This window comes from Hevea brasiliensis, chromosome 2, assembly GCF_030052815.1.
Source record: "Hevea brasiliensis isolate MT/VB/25A 57/8 chromosome 2, ASM3005281v1, whole genome shotgun sequence".
NCBI classification, from domain to species: domain Eukaryota; kingdom Viridiplantae; phylum Streptophyta; class Magnoliopsida; order Malpighiales; family Euphorbiaceae; genus Hevea; species Hevea brasiliensis.
In genome coordinates this window covers 50901321-50922467 of record NC_079494.1, presented here as the reverse complement: position 1 = coordinate 50922467, position 21147 = coordinate 50901321, and the positions used below count along the sequence as shown (strand labels likewise).

The following is a 21147-nucleotide window of genomic DNA, read 5'->3' as shown; positions in this document are numbered from 1 at the left end:
ATTAAGAGTTGATATCATGTCTCATTGCCAATTAGTGATGAGCCTAGTAAGTCACACACATACACAAGTTATCACCTATTCAAATATGATTTAATTAATTAATTAAAGAGTTTAATTGATTAATTAAATAGATTTGGTTTGCAATTAAATTGCAAAGTCCCTAGCATGACTTGAAACCAAATCTAGATTATTGGATGTGTAGTATAAATTAAATTTATATTTAAAGTGTTTAAATATGAATTTAATTGATGAGAAATTAATTAATAGAGATTAATTAATTAATTTATATTTGATATAAATTAATTAGAAGAAGAAAATAATTATTTTGGGTTAAGAACTCAAAATTAAGACACAAGGGCATTTTGGTCATTTCACAGTGTGACACGTGGCACCATGAGATGGTGACACATGGCATAACACATAAGCTTGCCAAATGTTTTTAATCATGTAAGATGATTAAAATCAAGATTAAATATAGGTTTGACACTTGGCACAATGTGATTGGGTCACTTAAACCTAGAGCTAATCAAAAGGTGACATGTGGCTAGGGTTTAATGTGTTAACCTAGCTATTTAAGTGTGGTTATGAAAAGAAAACATAACCAGCAGCCTCTCCTCTCAATTGTCACGCCACTTTGAGCCTCTCCAGCTATTTCTCTTCATCTCTCATCAATTCAAAGAGATTAGCCATCAATCTCTTGAATTAAGAATACTAGAAATTGTTTCTAGTGTCCTGTTTACATCTCTAATCTCTTAAAAGGCAGAACTTGAATTTCTAATTAATAGAAAAGGCTTTAGAAGCTGTTCAAGGGCTGCCATAGGTGTTCTTGGTGTGGACAAGCTAGAGGGACAACATCCGGTGTCCTCAAGACGAATCTCAAAGCGCAGAACATCTGCGACACATCAAGAGGTTAGTGTAATCGTTCTTGATTTAATCTAGGGTTCTAAAATTAATCTGATTAATTTTTAAAATCTTAAATGGCAAATACAGATCCAAAAATATATTAAAAGAGTTTTAATATGTTGTTTATCATTGAAATCAAATAGATAAAAATAAATCTTGCATGGTGCATGTGACCCTAGGTGAAAATTTTTGAATTCAATGGTATAATCTTGTGTTTTTCACGCTTCCTTCCTTCAATTGGTATCGAGCCACTATATTTGCCATTTAGATTGTTGATTATATAATTTAATTGTGTGTTTGATCATGAGATCAAGAGATTCATTGCTGGTTGGATCATGAGATGTGGCGTCACACATGGTGAAGCCACCATTGGTGGCGGCAACAATGGTTCCTTGGGTGGTTCAAGGTTTGGCTTTTAATTCTGCAATTGTTGTATGATCTAAGGCCTATTCTTTGACTAATTAAAGTGTTTAATTAGTTGTTTTAATCACACAATTAAATTATGATTCAAATCAGAATTTTAAAAATTGTTTGAATGTGATTCAAATCTGAATTTTAAAAGTTGTTTGAATGTGATTCAAATCTGAATTTTTAAAGTTGTTTGAATCATATTTAAATCTGATTTTTTAAAATTGATTCAATAAAATTCAGATCTGATTTTTTAAAAATATTTGAATGTGATTCAAATCTGATTTTTAAAAAAATGTTTGAATGTGATTCAAATCTGAATTTTTGAAGTTGTTTGAATGTGATTCAAATCTGAATTTTTAAATTTGTTTGAATGAGATTCAAATATGAATTTTTAAATTTATTTGAATCATATTCAAATCTGGATTTTTAAGTTGAATATGAGATATTCAATTTAATTTAAGTATGTATGTTTTATTTAATTGTTAAATAGTGATATGCATGATGGATGATCATGGACTATAAAAGACCAATGTGATTGGATTTATTCCTTTTATGTTTCTTTGGGATTGTAAATTAATTAATTTATTTTAATTTATTTTGGGCATGTATTATTAAGTTTGTAATAATTTTTGGGTTGTAATTTCATTTATTTAAGTTCTTGTATATTCGCCTTGGTATGCCAAGGATTACTATGTAATATTGGATTGCAAGAAGTTCAAGGAGGTCAAGAGCATTGGTGGGACCAGTGGGAGGAATTCAATATCAAGTGTTGATTATGTACTCCTTCAGCAACTCTTGTAAAATGAATGAATGAAATGCACCTAGGAATGCCCCGATTCAATTCTTGGTGGCTCGAATTGAATCCCTTAGAAAGTCCATGATCATACCATATTTATCGCTTATCCATGAATGCATGAGATGTATGGGAATGTATGCAATTATATGATATATGCATGCTAAATGGATAATGTGCAAAGTGAGACCTTAATAGTAAATAGAATGACCATAAAATCTTCCAAACAAATGATTAAGTTGGAAATGCTATAATTAAAGTAATTATAACATAGGCCCTCCATTGGGGCAATTATTTTAAGAAATTTTAAATAGTTGCATAAGATGCAATTTATTTAAGAGATTTTCTTAAGAATAATTGTTAAGCATGAGATGTTGTAAATATGTAAATGGTTTAGTGGCCAATATTGGATGTACCTGAGGACATTAAAATTATTTGCATAATTATTGGCTCAATGGGATCAACTTAACTAATGCAAGATAAGTCAATAATGGATGTACCTGAGATTTTGAGCATTAGGGGCTAGGTAAAGGATTGAACCTCACATGAGATGTGATGGGCAAAGAGTTGCTCACTTATAGTTTATTGTAATTCCAATAATGGATGTACCTGAGGATGATCAATAGAATTATAAGAATTCAATCACCCACTAGAAATCCATCCAACTAGGATTTCCGTTTTCTACTTTGGAAGTGTAGGATTCGCTAAGTTAGTGGGAGGACCAATTTGATTAAAAGACCATAATCATTTTGGTTAATTACATGATACATTTACTAATTAATCTGGTTATTTTCTGCAGTTAATTTTATGATAAAAATGATCACAAAACAACCACCACCATCCAATATCCTTGCAAGCATACTTGATCACTATAGGTTGACAGGGACCTAATCTGTCGATTGGCTAAGAAATTTGAAACTTGTCTTGAACCTTGAACATATAGGATATGTTCTAGATTCAAATGTTCTGGTCTCTTACCTCCGGAGGCCACACAAGAGGAACATTAAACTTTGGACAAGTGGAAGGAGCATGATATGAGAGCTAAGTGTTACATGCTTGCTTCTATGAGTAATGAGTTACAGAAGCAACATGAGAACATGTAGAGTGCGAGTGAGATCCTCCTTCACCTACAAGATTTGTATGGTGAGCACGGAGAATGCTAGGTACGAGATATCTAGACAGCTATTCCGTAGGAGGATGTCTGAGGGACAGAATGTTAGGGATCATGTCCACAAGATGATTCGGATGATTGAGCAGTTGGAACATCTTGACTTCAACATGGATTTCCAACTACAGACGGATTTGATCCTTGATCCTTCACGAGTCTTTTGGGAATTTTGTGACAAATTTCCATATGACTAAACAGAATGCACCTTAGTGAATTACTCAACATGCTTGGTTATTGCCCAAAAGAATATGCTGTGCAATAAAGGAAAAGAGGTAGCTTTGGTTGCATCTTCTTACCTTTGGAAAGTCCAACAAGAAGAAGGGCAATAAGAAAAAGAAACCTCAGATTCCTGGTCCTTCCAAGAAAATAGCTAAACAGAAAAGGAAGACTAAAGCTGATAAAGGCAAAGGAAAGTGTTTCCACTGCCAACAGGAAAGTGTTTCCATTACCAACAGGAAAGTGTTTCCATTGCCAGTAAGAAAGTGTTTCCACTGGCCAGAGTATAACAATCTAAATGAATGCAATGCCATGGTGAAAACCAACTCAAGTTCAAAATATATTTGGCACTTAAGGTTATGTCATGTTGCAGAAGATAGGATTGCAAAAACTGGAGAAAATGGGGATTCTATCCTCATTGGGCTCTGAGCCTACTCCAATTTATGAATCTTGCCTTCAGGGCAAAATGACTAGATCACCCTTTGTTGGACAGGGGCTAAGAGCTGAAAATATTTTGGAGCTAATACATAGTGATGTATGTGGTCCATTTAAAGAAATGGCTAGAGGGGTTTTTTATTATTTTATTACCTTTACTGTTGATAAATCAAGGTTTGGGTATTTGTATTTGATGAAATACAAACATGAATCTTTTGAAAAGTTCAAAGAATTTAAATCTGAAGTAGAAAATCAAACAGGAAAGAATATTAAAGCTCTTCGATCAGATCGTGGAGGTGAATATTTGAAATCGAATTTGATGAATACTTGAGAGGGCATGGCTTTGTTTCTCAGCTGACTCCTCCAGGAACGCCAGAGCTGAATGGTTTATCTGAAAGGAGAAATCATACACTATTGGATATGGTAAGTTGTATGCTTAGCTATAATGATATGCCAATCTCCTTTTGAGATTGGCATTAGAATCAGCTTGTATATTCTGAATAGGATTCCATCAAAATCAGTTTCTTCCACACCTTATGAGATATGGCATGGAAGAAAACCAAGTCTTAAGGATGTTAAGATTTGGGGTTGTCCACTTATATTAAAAAGTGAACAACGATAAATTGGAGACTAGATCGAGAAAAGTCGATTTGTTGGATATCCAAAAGATAGTTTTGGATATTATTTTTATTGCCTACTTCACAAAAGGTTGTGATAAGTAGAGATGCCACATTTCTTGAACAACGGTTTGTTCAAGAAGGAGGCAAAGGAAGGCAAATAGAGTTAGAATTGGAGAATTCGACCAACCAGCGGTCGAGATGGATATAGATCCATCTAGTCAACCTATACCCATTGATGAAACATCTACACTTGTTCCTCGTAGAACAACGAGGTATCTCACCCACGGTGAGATATGGTTTTCTTCATGAAGAAGAACAAGAGTTGTCTACTCATGAAGAAGTAGATCATGGAGATGATCCACTTACCTATGAAGAAGCTATATCAGATATAGACTCTTCAAAATGGATTGATGCTATGAAATCCGAGATTGATTCCATGTATAAGAATCAAGTTTGGGATCTTGTTGACCCACCTGAAGGTATTGTACCTATAGGGAACAAATGGGTTTTCAAGAAGAAAATTGGTTCCGATGGAAAGGTAGAGACCTATAAGGCAAGGCTAGTAGCGAAGGGTTTCGCCAAAGGCAAGGAATAGACTATGAGGAGACTTTCTACTTTGTTGCCATGCTTAAATCAATTAGGATTTTATTAGCAATAATGCATACTATGATTATGAGATTTGGCGGATGGATGTCAAAGAGCTTTTCTCAATGGATACATTGAAGAAAACATTTTCATGGAACAACCTAAGGGATTTGAATCCCAAGATGGTTCCAAGGTATGCAAGCTAAAGCGATCCATTTATGGATTGAAACAAGCTTCGAGGAGTTGGAACATCCGTTTTGATGAAGCCATTAAATCTTTTGGTTTTATCAAAAATGAGGATGAGCCATGTGTATATAAGAAGGTTAGTGACAGTGCTATCACTTTCCTTGTCTTATATGTGGATGACATACTGTTGATGGGTAATGATACAGGTATGTTGACGACTATAAAGGTATGGTTGTCAAATACATTCTCCATGAAAGACTTAGGGGAGGCAACCTATATTCTTGGGATTCGCATCTATAGAGATAGAGCGAAAAGAATAATTTGTTTATCCCAAAGTCTATACCTGGAAAAGGTGTTAAAGAGGTTTAACATGCTTGATTCCAAGAGAGGATTGTTACCAGTGAGACATGGTATCCACCTTTCTAAAGAGATGTCTCCAAAGACACCTGAAGAAAGAGATAAGATGGCCAGGATTCCATATGCTTGCTATTGGAAGTTTAATATATGCAATGTTGTGTACTAGGCGGATATCGCATATCTGTTAGTTTGACTAGCGGTATCAATCCAATCCAGGTTTGGAACATCGATAGTATCAAGAATATCCTTAAGTACTTGAGAAGAACTAAGGATTTATTCTTGATTTATGGAGGTGGAGACTTGCAATTGAATGGTTATACCGATTACGATTTCCAATCGGATATCGATGATAGAAAGTCTACCTCTGGATATGTGTTCATTTGTAATGGAGGTGCGATCGGTTGGAAGAGTTCCAAGCGAGCACATCGCAGATTCCACTCGAGGTCGAGTATATTCTTGCATCGAATCTCGCAAAAGAAGTCGTTTGGATAAAGAAGTTCGTGACAGAACTTACAGTAGTTCCTTCCATTGAGTCGGTTCCACTACCTTGTGACAACAATGGAGCGATCCTCTGAGCTAAGGAACTAAGGTCTCACCCAAAATCCAAACACATAGAAAGGCACTACCACATTATCGAGATATAGTTGGGCAAGGCGATATAGCCATGCAGAAAATAGCATCGCCTAAAAATTCAAATGATCCATGCACTAAGCCTTTGTCACAAGCTCGCTTAGACTGACATCTTGAGAAGATGGGTCTAAGGTATTGTAATGAATGGCTCTAGTGCTAGTGGGAGATTGTTAGTAGTATGCCCTAGAGCATATCATTTAGTATGTATCTTGTACATATTTTATTAATAAAAGGCATTTCCACTTTTCCGTTTACATAATATATTTATGTGTAATAGAAAAGGTCCATTGATATTTTGTTAGAAATATTATTCTTAAGTTGTTAAGAATATGAGTGACAATATTTCTAGCACAAAGTATCATAAATAGGTTCACAATCGAGGATACTTCATAATTAGGACATGACTTATACATAAAGATTGTATTCATGTTTGTTCCCAAGTTATTTATATGAGATATAAATAAGATGGAATGGTGAGTCTCATGCCATATAACAAACTTGATAGGCACTTATAAATGATAAGTAGGCCGAACCAGTGACACTTATGACAAGCACATGGAGTTTACTCTTGTCAATGTTTTGTCATAAATCATATCCGTGCATATAATCTTTAGACATGAGATAGCACAGCTTATCTTGTATATAGGTAGTTTGAGTTTGATATCGCTTTCATACTTGTACTATGTATGGGTATATGGGCATGTGTTGGCTCTGCTAGTTATATATGGAGGTAGGTGTTGATCAAGATGGAATCTGTTCCTCTAAGTAAATAGAGTTAAAATCCTATGTTCATTTAATTGTTCTTGATGTTTCAAGTTCTGGCCAGACAGATAGATTTATTCGTAAAAGAGTTTCGATGAGAAAATCTTTTAATCAAGAACTGGAATTAAAAGAGAACATAATATTCATAGCAAATGGAGTTTGACATAAACCATGACTCAAATTGAGTTGGGATTTTGTAATGAGAGATTCTAGTGCATGGTAACATATGATTATAGGTTCATTTAAGGTAAACCTTATTACTAATTGGGTGGCCATGGCATGCTATGCTAGGTGTTAACCATGGTCTATGAGGTTCATAAAATGATTTAGAGAAATCATTTATGGTAAGAAAGAGTTCTGATGATATTAAGAGTTGATATCATGTCTCATTGCCAATTAGTGATGAGCCTAGTAAGTCACACACATACACAAGTTATCACCTATTTAAATATGATTTAATTAATTAATTAAAGAGTTTAATTGATTAATTAAATAGATTTGGTTTGCAATTAAATTGCAAAGTCCCTAGCATGACTTGAAACCAAATCTAGATTATTGGATGTGTAGTATAAATTAAATTTATATTTAAAGTGTTTAAATATGAATTTAATTGATGAGAAATTAATTAATAGAGATTAATTAATTAATTTATATTTGATATAAATTAATTAGAAGAAGAAAATAATTATTTTGAGTTAAGAACTCAAAATTAAGACACAGGGGCATTTTGGTCATTTCACAGTGACACGTGGCACCATGAGATGGTGACACATGGCATAACACATAAGCTTGCCAAATGTTTTTTAATCATGTAAGATGATTAAAATCAAGATTAAATATAGGTTTGACACTTGGCACAATGTGATTGGGTCACTTAAACCTAGAGCTAATCAAAAGGTGACATGTGGCTAGGGTTTAATGTGTTAACCTAGCTATTTAAGTGTGGTTATGAAAAGAAAACATAACCAGCAGCCTCTCCTCTCAATTGTCATGCCACTTTGAGCCTCTCCAGCTATTTCTCTTCATCTCTCATCAATTCAAAGAGATTAGCCATCAATCTCTTGAATTAAGAACACTAGAAATTGTTTCTAGTGTCCTGTTTACATCTCTAATCTCTTAAAAGACAGAACTTGAATTTCTAATTAATAGAAAAGGCTTTAGAAGCTGTTCAAGGGCTGCCATAGGTGTTCTTGGTGTGGACAAGCTAGAGGGACAACATCTGGTGTCCTGAAGACGAATCTCAAAGGCGCAGACACGCTGCAGCACATCAAGAGGTTAGTGTAATCGTTCTTGATTTAATCTAGGGTTCTAAAATTAATCTGATTAATTTTTAAAATCTTAAATGGCAAATACAGATCCAAAAATATATTAAAAGAGTTTTAATATGTTGTTTATCATTGAAATCAAATAGATAAAAATAAATCTTGCATGGTGCATGTGACCCTAGGTGAAAATTTTTGAATTCAATGGTATAATCTTGTGTTTTTCACGCTTCCGTTCCTTCACAAGTAAGTAATGCCACACGGTGTACCGGCACACTCTAATATTCCTCAATTAATTTATACAATGCTGTTGCATATAATTTATGAAATACAATTTATTTAAGCCATTTATTACAAGTATTATTCATTTAAGGTTCCGAAAATTTTAAAGAAAATCCGGCGGAGTACCGGCTAAAAATGGAGAAAACAGTTCTTCGGAACCTGTTAAAAACACTTCCAATATTTTTTTATTCCATCATCTCAAACTCCAATATCCAAAATCTCAACAATATTTCTCAAACATCCATTATCAACACCAAACTCAATATCAAGATTTCAACATTTCAATTTCTATTTTCATTCATCATTTCACATGTGATGTTCGCATATAAATCACAAGTAAACGTTTACTTTTCCATTAAGAAATACAATTTTCATAATTTACATATACATCAATATACATTACACAAGTTTAATTTACATATGAAGAAAAATCTGCTACAAAATATCAAAATGACAAAATGACACCTAGTGCCCTACCAATGCACTGCAGGTAGTGAGGTGACACGGACACGGCAGTAATCGCCGGATGGACTCACCTACCTGTGGTCTCCGGGCTCGCAATCGGGATCTCCAGTACCTACGCGTGGCAAAAGCAACGCGCTAAGCAATAATTCTTAGTGGTGCAATAATATAATAAAGGAAAATAGAAAGAAAATAAATGTGTAGAGAATGTGTATGCTTTCTTTGTTTGGTATTGATATATTCATTGTTTCATTAACGTTGTTCACTTTTATTCATTTGGTTGCCCCAAGTAACGTACACTAGACGACTGGACTGGATAACGGTAACCGCACTGGGTACCTAGTACCTCTGGAAGTCACTACATCGGTCACATATGAATCTCCCGTGCAATGTAGCGGCTAACAAGTGTAAATAATATCGTGCACAAGGCCAAGTCTCAATGCAAAGTCGAATGGCCAAAAGCCATGAAATCACAGAATGGCATTTTTGCCATGTGTAATCGCTAATCGAACCATTTTGCCATGCCAAACTATCCAAACCAAACTTGTTAGGTATACTAGGGCATTTGAAACTCTTAAATTTGTCAATTTGTGAATTTCAACTTTTTTGGTGTCACTATTCATCATTGGTCAACAAAAATGTTGACTTTTAGAATAAAAATGTGTACATCAACTTTGGCACTCCCAACATACCACATTTGGTGTTTAAAACTTGTTGGCATTAAGTGTTTTTGCCATTCCAAAGTGTAACTCAACACAAACAGATTTTTTCAATTTTGGTGAGTCAACTTCACTGTTCCATTGGACACTGTTACTGTTGGAATTTGAGGAAATGTAAAACATGAAAGTTGTTCCTTATTTTGTCTAGTTGAATTTCTTTTTTTGAATCACTCCATTTGGAGTTTTTTAGCTCCAGATATGGCTCAAAAACCCAAGCTGTCCGGATATGCATTCTGCAGAAATTTACCATATCTACAGTGCATGAACAGTAACTTGAGTCACTTGGTTGAATGGGTTCTGGCCATAATTTGGGGTAGGTTCCTTCATGAAAGTTGTTTGTCTATGTCTTAATTGTTGCTGTAAAAATTTCAGGCCAATTGACCAAATCTACAGTGAGTTATGGCCAAATGAGCGATCGTTCATTTGGTCAATTCTAAAGCGATTCAGTGGTTCGGATTGGGGCCAAGTTTTGGTCCTCTTGCTTTGGTCTTTTGGGCATGGTTTCTTCAGCAAAAATGTGCCATTATAAGCCTAGTTTCATGTCCAATTGGCCAAACACCAATTGGACTAGCACTGCCCAAGTTATGGCAGTGCAAAGGGACTGAATTTTTAGTCCCTATGCTGCTGTCCTAGGCAGCCTGCAATCCTCACTTTGCAATCTCATTTTTCTGTCCCATTTATGGTCAACACATCTAAAATGGTCACTAATTGACCATTACAATGTGCCCTAACAATTTCCTAAGCCAAGTCACACTTTCACCTTTCCAAACCCTAATTTCCATATGAATTTTTACAACATGCTTTAATTAACTATCTCATTCCATACTCACATGCATACATGGTTTAATCTTGATCTCTAGTCCACTTTAAGTCCATCAAAACACTCATTCCCTTTTTATTCAATAGGGCTGTCGAAACTTAGGGCATGGATAGACATAGATTTCATTCATTTTAGTTACAAATTCCTACTTATTCCAAGTCTCTAACATAGAATTTAAAAAGCTTTAGATGTATATATGCACTAACCTTGTTTGGGCAGATTTTTCCAAGCCTCTAAACCTCAATTTCCTTCCTCTTGTTGGCTGCCAAGAGCTTGTTTAAGGTGTGGGGTAAGGTTTTAATGAAGAGGGGTTAGGGAAATATGGTGGAATGATGGAGATTTAAAGCTTGAAGGAAAAAAAAAAAAAAAAACTTGAATGGAGGTGGCTATGGAGGTGAATTTCGGCTGGTCTCTTGGGGAGGGTGGCTGCTGCACTTTCTTTCTTATTTTGGTCTTCATTTTGTCTTTTTATTTGTTAGTCAATTGATAGCTTAATTTTGATTGGTTGGTGAGTAAGTGAGTGACCTCATATGATGTCATTTTTGCATTATTTTGCATTTTCTTTTCTTTTCTTTCACTACTCATTTCAAATTTCATTTCTAGTAATGTTTATTCATATTTAATGTTATATTAATTATTTACTCAACTGGACAAGTCGGCCAAAAATCACCTCGGAAGGCGAAATGACCAAAATGCCCTCCGTTTGGCTTAACGGGTCAAAATCGTCTGTACCGATTGAAAAATTTTTCTAGGTATTTTCTTGGCATTCTAATGCCATGGGAACCTCAATTACCCTTCTCTGGAGTCCCAAAAATTATTTTATAATTTTTCCCTCGGGTCTAGGGCTCCTCGTTGCGAGAACCGCAACTTCCTCCTGTTACCCATCGCTGGGCACCTACTGCTTAACTTGGTTGTATTTTATTTCTAAAATTTTTACTAAATTTTTCTTATTAATATTTGACTTAATTATGGTTCCTGACTTTAGTTTAAATATTTTTTCGGACATTCTAGCTGTCCGGACCGACACCGGTCTCCGGAACAGTAGAATGTACGGAGTGGTTATCGGGAGGGTGTTACAACTCTTCCCCTCTAATTTAAATTTCGTCCTCGAAATTTACCTGATGCAAACAGTTGAGGGAACTGTTGCCTCATCGTCTCTTCACTTTCCCAAGTTGCTTCCTCGGTGTTGTGGTGCCTCCAAAGCACTTTCACCAATGGAATCTGTTTGTTCCTCAACTCTTTCACTTCCCGAGCTAGGATCCGTAGAGGTTCTTCTTCATATGTCAAATCCGGTTGTATTTCAATTTCTTCTCTGGAGATGACATGTGAAGGGTCTGAGCGGTATCTTCTGAGTATGGATACATGGAACACATTGTGGATCTTGTCCAGCTCTGGAGGTAAAGCTAGCCTATAGGCCACTGGACCCACACGTTCAATCACTTCATATGGGCCAATAAACCTAGGGCTCAACTTACCTTTTCTTCCAAGCCTCAACACTTTCTTCCATGGTGACACCTTGAGGAACACTTTGTCGCCAACCACATATTCTATTTCTTTCCTCTTCAGGTCGGCATAAGATTTCATGCATGCGAAGCAACCTTTAAGTTGGCTTTGATTGATTTCACCTTCTCCTCGGCTGTTTCACTGTGTCCGGCCCTACCATTTGTCTTCACCCAATTCAGTCCAAAGACACCGAGTTCTACATTTTCTCCCATACAGTGCTTCATATGGGGCCATTTGGATGCTAGCTTGATAGCTATTATTGTATGCGAATTCTGCCAGTGGGAGATATCTATCCCAACTTCCCTCAACCTCAATGACACAACTCCTCAGCATATCCTCAAGGACCTGACATATATTTCGTGTTATTGTCATCATTTTAGTTCAATATTTGTATCAATTTCATGGGTTTCAATTGTTTACCTGGATTACTCTTTCTGATTGCCCATCCGTCTGAGGATGGAAAGTCAGGCTGAAATGGAGTTGTGTACCCAAGGATTCATGCAACTTCTTCCAAAATCTCGAGGTAAACCTTGGGTCTCGGTCAGATATGATGGAAAGTGGAATTCCATGCAGTCTAACTATCTCACTGATATAAAATTCTGCTAACTTCTCCAGTGAGTAGTCAGTCCTAACTGGCAGAAAGTGTGCTGACTTTGTCAATCTATCAACTATCACCCATGCTGCATCATGTTTCTTCCGGGTGAGAGGTAGACCACTTACAAAATCCATGGTGACCCGATCCCATTTCCATTCGTATAGGCTGTAGCAAACCTGATGGAACTTGATTTTCTGCCTTGACTTGCTGACATGTCAAGCATTTAGTCACATAGTCAGCTATGTCCTTCTTCATACCAGGCCACCAATATTGAAGCTTCAGGTCATGATACATCTTTGTACTTCCTGGGTGCATAGCATATACACTAGTGTGTGCCTCTTTTAGATTACTAGCTTTCAATTCCCCATCATCTGGTACACACTGTCTTCCTTTGTAATACAGACACCCATCTGCTTTCATCACATAATCAGTTGCTTTTCCCTCTGAGACCTTGCTCATAATAGCCATTAACTTCTCATCTACCTTCTGCCCATCTAAAATCTGCTGTAGCAGGTTTGGCCTCACTTGCAACTCAGCCAAGATAGCTCCATCTCGAATCAAAGTTAGACGGGTATTCAATGATCTCAAAGCTGTCATGGATTTTCTGCTCAAAGCATCCGCAACTACATTTGCCTTCCCAGGATGGTAGTCAATTACACAATCATAATCCTTTAGGAACTCAATCCATTGCCTCTGTCTAAGGTTGAGCTCCTTCTGGGTTGGCAAGTATTTCAGGCTTTTGTGGTCTGTGTAAATGTAGCACTTTTCCCCATACAAGTAATGCCTCCATATCTTGATCACGAAGATAATTGCCGCAAGCTCTAGATCTGGGTAGGGTAGTTCTGTTCATGTGGCCTTAGGTATGCGGAAGCATAGGCGATCACTTTCCCCTCTTGCATCAATACACACCTAACCCATTATGTGAGGCATCACTATAGACCACAAAGTCCTTTAGGACACTTTGTGTGTAACTGCGGTGCCTCTGTCAACATAGCCTTCAATTTCTCAAAGCTGTGCGACACTTGTCATTCCAGTCAAATCGACATTCTTGTGTAACAACTTGGTCATTGGAGCGGCTATTAGGAAAATCCCTTCACAAATCTTACGTAATACCTAGCTAGCCCCAAGAAGCTTCGACTTGATTGTATTTACGGGAGGCTTCCATTCCATCATCGCTTCTATTTTCTTGGGATCCACCTAATCCCATCGGTGACACTATGTGTCCAAGGAATGCAATTTCACTCAGCCAAAAGTCACACTTGGACAACTTAGCATACAGCTTCTTTTCCCACAGGGTTTGCAGAACAATCCTCAAATGTTCATCATGTTCTTCCCTGGTCTTGGAGTACACCAGAATGTCATCAATAAAAACCACTACGAACCGATCTAGGTATGGATGGAAGATACGGTTCATAAGGTCCATGAACGCCGCTGGTGCATTTGTTAGGCCAAAGGGCATCACCAGAAACTCATAATGCCCATACCGGGTCCTGAATGCAGTCTTGGGCACATCTACATCTTTCACCCTCAGCTGATGATACCCTGATCTGAGATCAATCTTAGAAAATACTCCTGCTCCCTTCAACTGATCAAACAGATCATCAATTCTAGGCAACGGATACTTGTTCTTCACAGTCACTTTATTCAACTGCCGGTAATCAATACAAAGTCTCAAAGTCCCATCCTTCTTTTTCACAAACAGCACTGGAGCTCCCCATGGTGACACACTGGGGCGTATAAACCCCTTATCTAGCAATTCTTGCAACTGAGTTTTCAACTCCCTCAATTCAGTGGGTGCCATCCTATAAGGAGCAATGGAAATGGGTGCTGTACCCGGCAGTGTCTCAATGGCAAATTCAACTTCCCTTTCTGGTGGCAAACCAGGCAACTCTTCAGGAAATACCTCTGGGAAGTCTCTTACTGTGGGTATGTCACTCAAGTTTGGCTTAGCCTGCTTAGTATCCACCACATGTGCTAGGTAGGCTTCACAGCCTTTTCTCATCATTCTTCTTGCAACTGTGGCTGAGATGACATTGGACAAGAAATCTGTCCTTTCACCCACAACAGTGATCTCATTACCCTCCGGAGTTTTTAAAGAAATCCTCTTTAATTTGCAATCAACTATTGCCTGATGACGTGACAACCAGTCCATTCCCAAAATCACGTCAAACTCGTGAAAAGGCAACTCAATTAGGTCTGCCGAGAATTCATACCCTTGAATCCTTAACGGGCAACCCTTGTATACCTTGTTCACCACTACACTGTGGCCCAATGGATTAGTGACCAGAATGTCTTGGTCACTCTCCCCTACTAGTATCCCCCTTTCTACGGGTAGGTTGATGCAAATGTAGGAATGAGTGGATCCTGGATCCACCAATGCATGCATAGGAGTATTGTAGAGGGAGAACGTACCCCTGATGACGTCCGGGGCATCTTGCTCCTCCTGAGCTCTCAGGGCATAATTTCTGGCAGGTGGTCTATTATCTGGCCTCTCTGCTGGCTCAGAAGTAGGCCTCTGAGATGGTCCCACGCCAGATTTACGGACCTTCTACCTCTGCGTAGTGCGAGGCGGTGCATGCGCTGTGTCGGAGCAGCTGTAGTAGTTCTGCGTGGGCAATTCCTCAGTTGATGTTCTGTCGACCCACATCTCAAGCAAGCACCAGTCACTCTCCAACACTCCCCCTTATGCCATTTCTGACAGTGTGGACATGCAGAAGATGTTGGGGCTGGTCCCCTGAACCCCATCCACGGAGGCGCCCACCGATGGTGTGGGTGACCTCTCCTAGGGGTGAGCGTGGCGTGGGCCCCGAGGTGACCACGACCACGTGGGTGAGTGAACTTTGTGCGGGAGGACCCTTGAACTTCTTCCACGATGCAGGGAGCTGAACTCGTGACCGGTCCCCTCTTCTGCTGTCTCTCTCTTCTAGTCCACTCACTAATTCTTACTTTTTCAACCTTTATTGCCGCTTCCACTAACTTGGTAAATTCTGTGATTCCCAAGGCAGTGAGCTGTATCTTGATATTGTCATTCAATCCCTCTTCAAATCTCTTACATCTTTCAGCTTCATTTGGGACTATTTCCCTTCCGTAGTGGCTTAATCGGACGAATTCTTTCTCATACTCAGCCACTGACAATTGTCTCTGCCTCAGGTTAATAAATTCTCTTCTTCTCTCTTCCAGGTATACAGTACCCACATATTTCTTCTTAAATTTTGAAAGAAAGAAGTCCCAAGTTACAGCTTCTGGCTGCACTTCACTGGATACCATGTCCCACCACTCATAAGCATCATCTTGCAGCAAAGAGATGGCAGCTTCCAGGTTTTGCTCTGGAGTGCAGTGGAGTTGTTTTAGTACTCTGCCCATTCTGTTCAACCAATTCTGTTTGCATGAGTCATCTTCTCTCTTGCCATAGAAGTCCACGACTCTAAACTTTCTTAACCTTTCAGTGTGATTTACTGTGGAGTGGTGGTGGTGGTTGTCTTGGCATTACCCGACCATGCATCTAAAGAAGTCGGCCATTTCTTTGAAACATGGCTGTGGAGGCGGACTACGCTTGAGTGGCGGAGCGCATTCTCTCATGCCCCGGTCTCAGTGCTGCAGGTGGAGCATGACTCTCCACGTCCTCCTCAACGGCTCTCTGAGATGAAGGATCCATATCCTATTCAAAATAAGAAAGATAAACAGATCTGCGTTAGTGTCACCTCGACTCTTACAAATGCAATGCATGGTATGGACTCAATCTAGGCCCAGAAACGCCTAAGCCGTGCTCTGATACCACTAAATGTGACACCCCTTACAGGTATACGGTATGCAGGTAAGTAATGCCACACGGTGTCTGGCACACTCTAATATTCCTCAATTAATTTATACAATCTGTTGCATATAATTTATGAAATACAATTTATTTAAGCCATTTATTACAAGTATTATTCATTTAAGGTTAGAAAATTTTAAAGAAAATCCAGTGAGTCTGGCTAAAAATGGAGAAAACAGTTCTTCGGAACCTGTTAAAAACACTTCCAATATTTTTTTATTCCATCATCTCAAACTCCAATATCCAAAATCTCAACAATATTTCTCAAACATCCATTATCAACACCAAACTCAATATCAAGATTTCAACATTTCAATTTCTATTTTCATTCATCATTTCACATGTGATGTTCGCATATAAATCACAAGTAAACGTTTACTTTTCCATTAAGAAATACAATTTTCATAATTTACATATACATCAATATACATTACACAAGTTTAATTTACATATGAAGAAAAATCTGCTACAAAATATCAAAATGACAAAATGACACCTAGTGCCCTACCAATGCACTGCAGGTAGTGAAGTGACATGGACACGGTGCAGAACTGCAGGATGGACTCACCCAGTCTGTGGTCTACTGGGCTCGCGATCGGGATCTCCAGTACCTACGCGTGGCAAAAGCAACGCGCTAAGCAATAATTCTTAGTGGTGCAATAATATAATAAAAGAAAATAGCAAGAAAATAAATGTGTAGAGAATGTGTATGCTTTCTTTGTTTGGTATTGATATATTCATTGTTTCATTAACGTTGTTCACTTTTATTCATTTGGTTGCCCCAAATGCATACACTAGGCATTGGACTAGATAACGGGTGGCGCCTTTGGGTACCTAGTACCTCGGGCCGTCACACCATCGGTCACATATGCATCTCCGGTGTGCATGAGCGACTAACAAGTCGTAAATAATATCGAGCACAAGGCCAAGTCTCAATGCAAAGTCAGAATGGCCAAAAGCCATGAAATCACAGAATGGCATTTTTGCCATGTGCAGTACTGCTAACTGAACCCTATTGGCATGCCAAACTATCCAAACCAATCTTGTTAGGTATACTAGGGCATTTGAAACTCTTAAATTTGTCAATTTGTGAATTTCAACTTTTTTGGTGTCACTATTCATCATTGGTCAACAAAAATGTTGACTTTTAGAATAAAAATGTGTACATCAACTTTGGCACTCCCAACATACCACATTTGGTGTTTAAAACTTGTTGGCATTAAGTGTTTTTGCCATTCCAAAGTGTAACTCAACACAAACAAATTTTTTCAATTTTGGTGAGTCAACTTCACTGTTCCATTGGACATTGTTACTGTTGGAATTTGAGGAAATGTAAAACATGAAAGTTGTTCCTTATTTTGTCTAGTTGAATTTCCTTTTTTGAATCACTCCATTTGGAGTTTTGTAGCTCCAGATATGGCTCAAAAACCCAAGCTGTCCGGATATTCATTATGCAGAAATTTACCATATCTGATTGCATGAACAGTAACTCGAGTCACTTGGTTGCATGGGTTCTGGCCATAATTTGGGGTAGGTTCCTTTATGAAAGTTGTTTGTCTATGTCTTAATTGTTGCTGTAAAAATTTCAGGCCAATTGACCAAATCTCTGATGAGTTATGGCCAAATGAGCGATTCTTGTTCATTTGGTCAGTCTGAGGCGATTTGGGGTTCGGATTGGGGCCAAGTTTTGGTCCTCTTGCTTTGGTCTTTTGGGCATGGTTTCTTCAGCCAAAATGTGCCATTATAAGCCTAGTTTCATGTCCAATTGGCCAAACACCAATTGGACTAGCACTGCCCAAGTTATGGCAGTGCAAAGGACTAATTTTCAGGTCCCTATCTTTGTATCTAGGCAGCCTGCAATCCTCACTTTGCAATCTCATTTTTCTGTCCCATTTATGGTCAACACATCTAAAATGGTCACTAATTGACCATTACAATGTGCCCTAACAATTTCCTAAGCCAAGTCACACTTTCACCTTTCCAAACCCTAATTTCCATATGAATTTTTACAATATGCTTTAATTAACTATCTCATTCCATACTCACATGCATACATGGTTTAATCTTGATCTCTAGTCCACTTTAAGTCCATCAAAACACTCATTCCCTTTTTATTCAATAGGGCTGTCGAAACTTAGGGCATGGATAGACATAGATTTCATTCATTTTAGTTACAAATTCCTACTTATTCCAAGTCTCTAACATAGAATTTAAAAAGCTTTAGATGTATATATGCACTAACCTTGTCTGGGCAGATTTTTCCAAGCCTCTAAACCTCAATTTCCTTCCTCTTGTTGGCTGCCAAGAGCTTGTTTAAGGTGTGGGGTAAAGTTTTAATGAAGAGGGGTTAGGGAAATATGGTGGAATGATGGAGATCTAAAGCTTGAAAGAAAAAAAAAAAAAAAAACTTGAATGGAGGTGGCTATGGAGGTGAATTTCGGCTGGTCTCTTGGGGAGGGTGGCTGCTGCACTTTCTTTCTTATTTTGGTCTTCATTTTCTCTTTTTATTTGTTAGTCAATTGATAGCTTAATTTTGATTGGTTGGTGAGTAAGTGAGTGACCTCATATGATGTCATTTTTGCATTATTTTGCATTTTCTTTTCTTTTCTTTCACTACTCATTTCAAATTTCATTTCTAGTAATGTTTATTCATATTTAATGTTATATTAATTATTTACTCAACTGGACAAGTCGGCCAAAAATCACCTTGGAAGGCGAAATGACCAAAATGCCCTCCGTTTGGCTTAACGGGTCAAAATCGTCTGTATCGATTGAAAAATTTTTCTAGGTATTTTCTTGGCATTCTAATGCCATGGGAACCTCAATTACCCTTCTCTGGAGTCCCAAAAATTATTTTATAATTTTTTCCCCTGGTCTAGGGCTCCTCGTTGCGAGAACCGCAACTTCCCTCCAGTTACCCATCGCTTGGGCACCGGCTCGTTTAACTTGGTTGTATTTTATTTCTAAAATTTTTACTAAATTTTTATTATTATTATTTGAGTTAATTATGGTTCCTGACTTTAGTTTAAATATTTTTTCGGATATTCTAGCTGTCCGGACTGACACCGGTCACCGGAACAGTAGAATGTACGGAGTGGTTATCGGGAGGGTGTTACAAATTTAGTTAATTTAGGCAATTATATTTATTATCTAATTTTATTTTACCAATTGTATTTCTTTTCTTTTCTTTCAGGTGCTTGACCTAGTATATGACCAGAACAAAGCTAGAAGAAATTTTGGACTGTGATCCGGAGATAGATAGAACTCTGAAAGCTTTCAGGAGGGAAAAGAAACATCAAGAGCACAGTCAAGGAGATCTTAAAATCACAACCATGTCTGATAGTAATGACAAACCAAGAATCTTGAGAGATTATGGAGCTCCATCTGTCTAAGGATTTTAGCCCAGTGTTACTAGACCCATAGTGGAAGCCAACAACTTTGAATTAAATCCAGCATGGCTCCAAATGATTCAACAAACCCAGTTTGTAGGTTCACTAATAGAAGACCCACACTATCACCTCCAGTGCTTTCTTGCCCTATGTGATACATTCAAGATGAATGGAGTGTCTAATCAAGCAATAAGACTCAGAGCATTCCCATTCTCCCTTCGGGACAGAGCAAGGAAGTGGTTACTTTCTCAACCGGCTAGAACATTCACCACTTGGGAGAACCTCTCTCAAGCTTTTCTAGCAAGGTATTTTCCACCTGCAAAGACTACAAAACTGAGGCTAGAGCTCAACACCTTCAGACAAAAGGAAGGAGAATCACTCTATGACCCATGGGAATGATATAAAGACCTACAGAGGGAATGTCCACATCATGGCATAGAAGATTGGCTACTAGTGCAGAATTTCAATAATGGATTACTACCTTCTACAAAGAGCATAGTTGATTTAGCTGTAGAAGGTAATCTAATGGAGAAAATAGTGCCACAAGCACTTGAACATCTAAAAAGGGTTGAATACCATAATTATGGGTTGTCAAATGAAAGAGAAAATGCAAGGAGAACTGCAGGGGTCCTGGAAGTAGACGCCTTATAAATGCTCAGTTTGATAAGCTCACAAGGAAACTCGAAAGAATGCAAGCCAACGCAGTTGGTACAAATAGTCAACATGAGGACAGCTATGAAGCAGAATACATGAGTTCAGAATACAACAATTTTAATGAACTCTCCACAGAACAGATGAACTATGTGAATAATGGAGGAAACTTCAACCAGAGGCAGCCCAACAATCCATATTCAAATATTGACAACCTGGATGAAGGAACCACCCAAATTTCTCATGGTCCAATCAGCAGAACTAGCCAATAAACAAGCAACAAGGGTAAAAACCACCAGCACCCCTTGGATTTCAGAACAGAGGTTAAAACTTTGTATAGCCATCACTACCTCTCCAACCTCAACAACCTGAACCAAAGATGACCATGGAAACCATGCTGGAAGGATTCTTAGCAGCTCAACAACAACAAACGGAATTGATTAAATAACTAACTTCCAGAATGGACCAACTTGCTACTCATAACAAGATGCTAGAGAATCAAATCGCTCGTCAGCGAGTTCTTCAAGTAAAGTCTTTGGCAAGCGCCTAGCCAACCAGAAATGAACCCTAGGGAGCATTGTAAG

The 21147-nt window shown here is 37.9% G+C and overlaps 1 non-coding gene across 1 annotated transcript; it reads right to left on the bottom strand.

Annotated features, from left to right (window-relative positions):
- Positions 1 to 20242: 20242 nt before the first annotated feature.
- LOC131178232 (small nucleolar RNA R71) lies at positions 20243 to 20349 on the bottom strand. The gene has a single exon (XR_009147364.1). It is a non-coding gene; the product is annotated as a small nucleolar RNA R71 (small nucleolar RNA).
- Positions 20350 to 21147: the final 798 nt, after the last annotated feature.